Below are 10,478 nucleotides of genomic sequence, written 5' to 3' on the forward strand. Positions count from 1 at the left end.
TCCACGAGCCTTCTCTTGCTACTTGTTAGAGTTCTGGGGTCCCTCTTTCTGAATTATGAGACTCCTATTTATAATTGTGGAAAAGGAAGAGTTATGATGAAGATGGACTTTCTTTGACCAATCAAATTTATTGGGTCTGATGCATTATTTTAACATGTGGCATGGTCCTATTGGCTCCTTCACTTGACTTGGCATGTCATGTCGTGACGTTTATTTGGGCTTGTAGAATATGACAATATCTTGGGCTTAGCAAAGTGGGCTCATCATTTGTAGCCCAAATCAATGGGCTAGCCCAATAAAAAATGGAGTTTAATTAAATAATTAATCCAATTATATTAATCTGCAATATTTTTTTGAATATATTTTGAATTTAATATAATCCAAATTTTGTACGAATTTAAATCTTCAAAATTGCATCGCCCACAAATGCCCCTTACTTCAAGACTTGTCGAGACATTTGATATTTTGGAGACTAGCCTTGAAGTATGATTATTTAAACATGTTTCCTTCGTGCTTCAACGGTTTTCATACATATGAATACCCTATTTAAAAAAATTAAAGCCAAATCATATTGACATTGCCTCTCAAAACTCTCTTATTTTTTTTCACGAATCTCTATACTTAAGATCCGTTGGTGAGGCATGAAATTCAATTTCAAACAGATTTTGAAAGACTTTTTTATTGCCTTACTTAATCAAGAATAAAAATCTTCTGATTTGAACTTAGATTAGAGAAATAAAGAACCTCTAATTTGAATTTGTATGGGAAAAGGAAACAACCTCCAATTTGAATTTTGTATGAGAGAAAAAAATCAACCTCCAATTTGAATTTGTATGCGAGAAGGAAATACCTCCAATTTGATTTTGTATGGGATAAGGAAATAATCTCCAATTTAAATTTGTATGGGAGAAGGAAATAACCTCTGATTTGAATTTGTACGGGAGAAGGAAACAATCTCCAATTTGAATTTGGAGATAGAAGTTATTTCAATCTGAACTTATATTGGAGAAGAAAACATACATCCTACAACTCTATAAAAGGAGGTAATTTCCCCACTTTCTCAATATCAATTTTGGGGTTTTCAAGACATCAAAAATATTGAAGTAATTTCTTTCCCTCCTACTTTTCACATTTTTTCAGCACAACATGTTTGTGGTAAAAAATTCATATCTAATTTTAGGAATATTAAAATCATGAACCATTTGATATTCCAAAAATCAGACTTCAAGATCTATAACATATCAAAAATTCAGATTTAAATTCCTTCAATATAATTCTCGATAATTTTTTGAAGTTAGCCTTGAATTTTATAATGCTGAAAATTTCAGATCTGCGCGTCTTTACTAAAACTTTCATATATTGAAGTAGGAAAGATGAAATCACAAGCCGCTTGATTTTTGTGAAACTAAACACAAAGATCTATAACATATCCAAAATTCATAATTTAATAAAATCAAGATATTTTCAGATGTTATCCCGAATTCAATATCGAGTTTTGATGCATTAACAATTTAGATTTATGCAGCATCACCAAAAAAATTATATCTCAATTTGAGAGTATTGAAATTATGATCCGTTTGATCCTATAAATTTCGAAAACATGCATGTATAACATATTCAAAATTTAGATTTTAACACTTTTTGGATTGTTCTAGATGATTTTTGTGAAGTCGATCTTTATATGTTGTCCGACAGAGGATTCCAGATTTACATCACCTCACCAAATAATTTATATCTTGATTTTGAGGGCTTTATTCTCATCAAGGCATCTTATCTCAATCTAAGTTGGTGATATACAACTTTTAAGATCGCAACGCTCTGACAGGTAACATCCTTTCTATTTGTGTTGTTTTACTTTCTTTCTTGTTTTCCCTTTTTTTTTTGCATGGTTGAAGCAAATAGCATTATGCAACAATTGGCTGGCTTAAGGTGGCGAGAGTTTAGCTTTACCTCTGTCACCTTAAGACCGAAAGACTTATGCAATAATTAGCCGGCTTAAGGTGGCGAGAGTTTAACTTCGCCTCTGTCACCTTAAGACCGAAAGACTTATGCGATAATTGGCCAGCTTAAGATGGCGAGAGTTTAACTTTGACTCTATCACCTTAAGACCGAAAGACTGCAATAGTTGGTTGGCTTAAGGTGCAAGAGTTTAACTTCGCCTCCATCACCTTAAGACCGAAATACTTTGCTTGAAGATGGTGGACACCGGCTTAAGGTGCGAGAGTTTAACTTCGCCTCCATTACCTTAAGAACAAAAGACTTTGCTTGAAGACGGAATGATTTTCTTTAAGTATGGGCCCTTTCATTGATGCACTTATGCAATGGTCTTCTTTAAGTATGGGCCCTTTACTAATGCATTTATGAAATGGTTTTCTTTAAGTATAGGCCCTTTACTAATGCATTTATGCAATGGTCTTCTCTAAGTATGGTCCCTTTCATCGATGCACTTATATAATGGTCTTCTTTAAGTATGAGCCCTTTTCACCGATGCATTTATGCGATGGTCTTCTCTAAGTATGGGACCTTTTTACCAATGCATTTTCGCAATGGTCTTCTCTAAGTATAGGCCCTTTTAAGGATAAACCCGCGAGAGGCCAGTTTAAGGTACAAAGGGACAAATTTTGTTCACTTTAAAGCATGGAAATTTTTAGGTCCTTTTAAGGATAAACCCGCGAGAGGCCTTGATTTGAAAACTTGGAAATTTTGTCAACTTTTACTCCCAAATTTGGTGTTTTGAGCGGTTCAACTTCCAAATTTGGGGATTTTGGAGACTCCATCTTATATGAATGAAGCTCATATTTCATTGGAGTTTTCCCCCATTGAGCTACCAATACGTGGAGTGAGTTCAAAATTTAATTAGAATATTTTCATACTTGGTATCCATATGGTAGATACTGCAGGAACATATTTTTTTTTACACTCATGCAACTGACTCAGAATGAAATTCCAAGCACCTACGTACCTCAATGAAGAGGATCAAGTCACAACGTAGTTCTGGGTGAGTGTTTTTTTTGTGTCCTAACTTTTTCCTAGGTCGCCTTTATACTCTTGCGGGCCAGGAGTGGACATGCAGTTTATACTCTTATGGGCCAGGAGTGGACATGCAGTTTATACTCATGCCTTAAGGAGTATACATGCAGTTTATACTCGTGCCTTAAGGAGTGTACATGCAGTTTATACTCTTGCCTTAAGGAGTGTACATGCAGTTTATACTCATGCCTTAAGGAGTGTCATCTCCCTTTAAGAATAGTACTTTTTTAAGAACTTGGCGTTGATCGGCCCGATTTTCACTCCATCTGCATCGACAAGCTTGTAAGCACCATTTGAATATGCCTCTTGTACGACATATGGTCGATCCTACTTTAGGGTAAATTTGCCCCCAGACTTATGAGAAGTGATAATGGGCCTTCTTACTGCAAGAACTTGATCTCCAACTTAGAAGCACCTCAACCAAACCCTTCTGTTAAAAGAACAAGATAACCGGGCTTGATAACATTCAAGATTTTATTGAGTCTCCAGCCCTTTCTCATCAAGAGCTTCTAACTCCGTAAGACGCAACTTAACATTTTCTTCATCGGTGAGCCCTTCTTGAATAGCAGTCTTAAAGAATGTATTTGACGCTCAAGTGGCAGGACTGCTTCAACTCCAAAATCAAGTGAGTATGAGGTTGCTTGCATCGGCGTACGGTAAGTTTTCCTATACGCCCATAAAGCTTCTTCCATTCGCTCATGCCAGTCTCGTTTGGATTTGGAGACGACTTTCTTCAACAAGTTTCAGAAAGTCTTACCGAAGGCTTCAGCTAGGCCGTTGGCGGCAACATAGTACATAGAAGACTTGCGCTGCTTGAAGCCAAAGAGATCACAAATCTTATTCATCAGTTTGTTATCAAACGGCTTACCATTGTCAGTTATTATATATTGAGGGATTCCAAAGCAGTAGACGATATTCACTCGGATGAAGTTTGCAATATTTTCTTTCTTTACTTCCTTAAGAGCAACAGCTTCAGCCCACTTTAAGAAGTAATCTGTCGTGGCCAAGATGTATAAGTGTCCACCAGAAGATTTTGGTAGTGGACCAATAACATCCATTCCCCAAGCATTGAACGGTCAAGATGCTACAATTGGGTTTAGTAATTCAGGAAGTTGATGAATGAAATTCTCAAGGAATTGACAAGCTTTGCATCTTCTAGCATAGTCCAAGCAATCTTTCACCATCGTTAGCCAATAATATCCCATCTTTTTAATATGAAAATAAAGATTTGGTCCAGATTGATGCGATCCACAAACTCTCGAGTGTGCTTCTTGCAAAACTTGAATTGTTTCTTCCTCTCCCAGACACCGTAAGGGTACTCCTTCAAAGAATCTTCTGTACAGTGTGTCCTTATAGTAAAGAAAGTAAGGTGCACAACAACGAATGTATGTCCTTCTCCTTGGGTTCTCTGAAAGTATCCCATAACATAAGTAATCAATGATAAGTTGTCGCCAATTTTCTTTTTTAGCTTCAGATACGACAACAAGGTATTCAACTTATTTTCTTCATCTTCAATTGCTGGCGGTACTACCCATTCTTGGCGGATAGTGACTTGCGTCTAATTTGGAAGAGTCAGGGTTGAGGCCAAAGCAGTTAGGGCATCAACTTGCTTATTTTCTCTCGTTGGACATGTTAGAGGGTTACTTCTCCAAGCCACCTCATCAACTTCTGTGCATAATCATGATATGGTCGTAGCTCAAGCTTTCTGACTTCATAGCTTCCCAAAAGCTGCTTGATCACCAATTGGGAGTCACCAAAGACTTGTAATTGCAGTTGTTTCGTGTCAACTGCCATCTCAAGTCCAAGTATTAAATCTTGACATTCAACAACATTATTAGAGCAATGATTTGTTAGGGCTAAAGAGTATGGGATGACCTTTTCTTGTGGAGTGACGAACACCACACCGACATCAGCTCCATCTCAATATGCAGCACCATCAAAGTATATCTTTCATAGGGCTCTTGCTTCAATAACCATTGTATCTTCATCAGGAAGTTCATCGCTCAGTTCCCAATCATCAGGTATCGGATGGTCTGCCAAGAAGACATCCAATGCTTGTCTCTTTACAGTCTTTTGGGGAACGTACATAATCTCAAACTGCTAAAATTAAAGGTACCATCTTGCAAGTCAATCACTAAGGACTAGTTTCAATATTATAAACTTGATGGGATTTTCCCTAAACACAAGACGGACAACATGAGCTTGAAAATAGTGTTTCATTTTTTAAATTGAGAAGGCCAATGCCAAACATAACTTTTCAATTGGATAATACTTTAGCTCATTCGGCGTCATATTCTGCTCAAATAGTAAAGTGAGTTTTCTTTGCCTTCTCTATTTTCTTAAGCCAGTAGCTCTCCAACTGACCTCTCTTGTGTTGCGATGTAGAGTATCAATGGTTTCCCAGGTATGGGTGCCGCAAGAACTGATGGCTTCATTAAGTATGATTTTATACTCTTAAAGACATTACTACAAGCTTGGTCCCAGTCGAAGAGAGTGTCCTTCTTCATGAGACGACTAAATGGTTGACATTTTTTGGCCAGGTTTGAGATAAACCTCCTTAAATATGCTAGCCTTCCTTGAAGGCTTCTTAAATCATGAATATTTTGAGGCTCGGGCATCTTTAAAATTGGATCGACCTTGGATTGATCAATTTTAATTCCTCGGTGTTGCACAATGAAGCCCAGAAACTTTTCAGAAGTAACTCCAAAGGCACACTTCAATGGATTCATCCTAAGTTGATATCTTCAAAGTAACTCGAATACCATTCTTAGGTCTTTTAAGTGGTCGTCTCTCTTTCTTAACTTCACCACTATATCATCCACGTAGCATTCAATATTTTTATGGAGCAGGCCATCAAAGATGTTCTGCATAGTCCTTTGATAAGTGAAGCCAGTGTTCTTCAAACTAAAAGGCATCACCTTGTAGCAATAAATACCTTTGGGCGTACGGAATACAATCCTTTGGCGCCATACGGATTTGATTATAGCCGGATGAATCATCCATGAAGGACATTTCCTCATAATCAGTGGTGGAATCAATCATCAACTCTGGTATGGGGATTGGAAAGTCATCCTTAGGGCAGGCATTATTGAGATCTCAAAAGTCGACACAAACTCAAATTTGGCCATTCTTCTTCTGTACTGGAATAATACTTGAAATCCATGTGGGATATTTGACTTCACTAATAAACCCATCTTTAATGAGTTTTTTCACTTCATTTTCAATCAAAGGAACCAACTTCGACCTAAAGCGTCTTTGGGCTTGCTTAATAGGACGGACACCATTCTTAACTGCCAACTAATGGACCGCTACTTTTGGATTTAGGCCAGGTATTTCCTTATAGATCCAGGCGAATACATCCATATATTCCTCTAGTATATCCATATAAGCGATTTTCTCTTTCACTTCTAGAAACGCACTCAGGTAACTTGGTCTTGGGTCTTCATCGGTTCCAAGATTAACTTCCTTCAAAGGATCTATTGTGGCCTTTACTCCTTCTTCAAGTTGCGACGGAGCATCTCCAGCATCTTCCTCCTCTTAAGGATCATCGTCGTTGATGGATATATGATAACACCAGAAAGCATCTTCTATCTCTTCATTAACCTTCATTTGAGATGAGACATCTTTCTCATTCTGGGTCGTAAAATGATATGAAAAGCCAACACTCTCTTCATCTTTCTCGCGTTGCTTGGTATAATCCATAGTATGAGCCTTTGATTTTAGCACCTCGTTGAATAAAACCACTAGTTCCGTCTGTCGCTTCATTCTAGAAGGAATCAAACTTTAGAAATCCTTCTATATTTTAAGTGAAGAGTGCATTATCATACTTGGACGACTCTTCTTACACTTGTTGCTTTTCTTCTTATTTAGAGGTCCCAACCTTTCAAACACAGAAGATCTTACAGTTGATCCTCCAATTCGGTCAAATATAGAGGGTTTTTTATTAGCTACAATGGATTCTTCTTCCACAGTGATGTAATTACTGACTGCCCTTCTTATGGAGATGTGAATTGGAGGTGGCTGCGTGTATCCTAGGATTTCATGTGCCTGTTTGGTTGTACCCTCCGATGAAAGTTTGTCCTACCTTGATGGCTCATTAGGATTGTATCCAGCCTTTACAAATAACTTGTATGTATTTGGATCAAAGCCTTTTTTCGTATGCTTCGTACGGAGTGTCATATCTTGTGGCAGATTTTGAGCCACAGACTCTTCAAGAAGTCTTGAGGATGATAATATTCCTGATAGGTAAAGTTAGACTCTTTAGCACATTATCTTGGGAATACAATGGGTGATCTTTCTCTTTTCTTACCTTCGGTACGTAGCGAAGAACGGGAGTTGCTTTTTTTTTTTTATAGAAGCGATACTTTCTTTATTTGAAGTGGAGAGCGGCTTCTTGGTGGCAAATTTTTTGATAGTCACTGTGACCTTCTTAGATGCAAGATCATCACACTTGGTCTTAGTGACATCTTCAACCCTTTTCTCATCTACAATATGATTCTTTAAGTAGAATTTTGCATTGGCAAAATATGACTCAGCTTTAGTGAATGGCTTGTTATTGGCAACTATCTTTCTTTCCACTCCGCCTTCGAGGTACTTCAAAAATTGATAGTAGGAGGATGAGATAATTTTGTTCCCGTGCACCCAAGGCCTACCAAGAAATATATTGTATGAAGTTTTGGCATCGATCACATGCCTCAATGGGTTTGATTGAAAATCATCCATATGAATCCCCAACTTGATATATCTCATGGCCCTCTGGCCCCCTTGGTTGAAGCCTTGGATTATTATACGACTTTCGTCCAGTTCTCTAATAGCAATGCCAAGTTTCTTCATCGTATGGATAGCCAGGATGTTGACTCCAGATCCCTCATCTATCAAGATTCTATTAATCTTCTTTCCTAAAATTTGACCCATAATGTTTAAGGAACGGTTATGTAGGGCCTCACCAATCAGAAAATCGTTATTTGTGAATATGATTTTTGTATCACACACATGTGCCTCTTCACCAAGAGTTTCAGCAAGCTTTTCAAAAGATGAAGGAACTTTCATGGGTAGATTCTCACCCTTTGACCCCTCTTTCGCGATATCAAAACATGACGCCTCAAGGTTGACTTGGGCAATTTTTACACGAAACCAAATCGATAAGAATTCCTCTAAATTCACCGGACGTTGAGGTTTTGGGGGGTAAAGCTCTGTCACCCTTGTCTTCTTTGGGAATTTAACCAACTTCTATTTTCTTGGTCTCTTTACCATTCTCCTTCTGGCTGGTTGTTTGAATGACTCCTTTCGCAGACTCATCCTCCTGCATCTGTGCCTGGTCACCAGAGTCTAACCTTCATCATCGCCTTTGTCAACTAAAAACCTGTCAGGCTCTAATATTTTCTTATTATGCTCCTCAACACATATTTGGACTGGATCGAACGAGCTAAATGTGATGGATATTTGATGAGAACTGGCCATCTCATCGTCGAAGAAGATCTTCTTCTCTTTTGCCAGTTGCATGACATTATCTTTAAAGACAAAGCACTTTTCCAGAGGGTGACTTATGAGCTTATAATATATGCAATACTTAGGGTCATTGGTCCTTCCAGCTTCATTAGGACGGTTCATCTCTGGGAGTTCAATGAGCTTATGCTCAAGGAGTTCATTAAAAATCTCAGCAACATCAGAATCAAGTAAGGGATATTCCTTTTCTTGCATCTCCTTTAAAGTTTTCTGATTCGTATATGCTCCAGAAGTCGTCTTCACATTTTGCTTCTTGCTCACCTTTGTGGTGACCTTTATAGGAGATACATCAATATTTATGGACTCCTTGTTGTCATTTTTGGGGATAAACTTGCCTCATCTTTTAGGATCTTGCTTATCCTTTCCCCTTCGAAGGTCATGGATAGGCGTTGATCCCTTTCCAACAGAAGACATGCTTAACTCCATATCATGAGCATGGGTAGCTAGCTCTTTAAAGTTTTAGGCTTAATTCCTTGCAAGATGTAGAGAAGCTCCCAGTGCATTCCTTGGACGCACATCTCTATTGCAGAAACTTCACTGAGCCTATCTTTGCAGTTCAGGCTAGCATTTCTCTATCGATTGATAAAGTCAATGATTGGTTCATCCTTTCTTTGTCGAGTATTTGTGAGCTCTACCATGCTCACTGTACGCCTTGTGCTATAAAAGCGATTTAGGAACTCATGCTCCAATTGCTCCCAACTATCGATAGAATTAGGCTCAAGGTTCGTATACCAATCAAAGGTGTTTCCCTTTAGAGAATGAACAAACTATTTGACAAGATAGTCACCGTAAGTTCCAGCATTGTTACATTTCTCAACAAAGTGTGCGGCATGCTATTTTGGGTTTTCTTTGCCCTTAAATTGTTGAAATTTGGGGAGTTGATAGCCGACAGACATTTTGAGGCTATCTATCCTCGCAGTGTAGGGCTTGTCGTACGCAAGGGAAGATTTGGTGACAACATCATACTTGTCTTTGAGGGTCCCTTCAATGAATTTCCTCAATTGCCCTATTGGGATCATTCCCTCAGAAGAAACTTATACCTCTTTAGTCGGTGGTGTTTATTTCACCGAATTTTCTGTCTCATGAACCTCTGGAGATTTTCTAGGTGCATGGATAGACTCTCCGTCTATCAAACCTTCCACCCTATCCACTATCTTATCAATTCGAGCATCTTGATTCTGAACATATTTGGTCAGGCCCTCAATTGCCTTTTCTAGATCTGCAAGCTGCTCCTTCATAGATGAGGCATCAGTCACTATCGCTTGCATAATCACTGGAGATGTTGGAGAGTAGCACGGATTATCACACAAGTTGATCTTTAAAGTGCTCAACTTATGCGGTGTAGTTGGAGATGATGAGTTGCTTGAACGACCATCACTCTTTGCGCCAGAGTATTTAGAACCGAAATGCTCAAGTAGGGATAGGATCTTCTTAAGTGATTCCATCACACTACTTCTGTAACGCCCCAAAAAGGGGCCCCGAGGCGTCACACGGTGCTTAAGGTTACAAGTAGCCCCAAGCTACCCCTTTTAGCCATTTTTCTACCATTCAACACTTATAATCAAAGTCATCATAATCAAAACATCTAAACATTCTCCGTAATATCATTCTGCAATACAAATGAAATACGAAAAGTAACAAAATACGACATCTCTGACAAATCTGATCAATCTATCTATTTAGTCTGACAAGCCTCTACTAAACTGTATATCCATGAGCCATTGGGACAAAACCTAACTAACCCAAACTCAGGAAATAAACTGAATGACTCAAAGTAAATGAGAAAATCTGAATAACTAGTCCTCGGACCATAAAGACTCACCACTGTAGAGGATGTAGATCAACGTGCTTGGATAATCACAGTCAAACCTGGGAATGAGCACCTGAACCTACATTATAGGAAAAATGTAGCCCACATGCGAACATGTGGGTCAGTACCATGG

This window comes from Capsicum annuum, chromosome 7 (genome assembly GCF_002878395.1).
Source record: "Capsicum annuum cultivar UCD-10X-F1 chromosome 7, UCD10Xv1.1, whole genome shotgun sequence".
Taxonomy (NCBI): domain Eukaryota; kingdom Viridiplantae; phylum Streptophyta; class Magnoliopsida; order Solanales; family Solanaceae; genus Capsicum; species Capsicum annuum.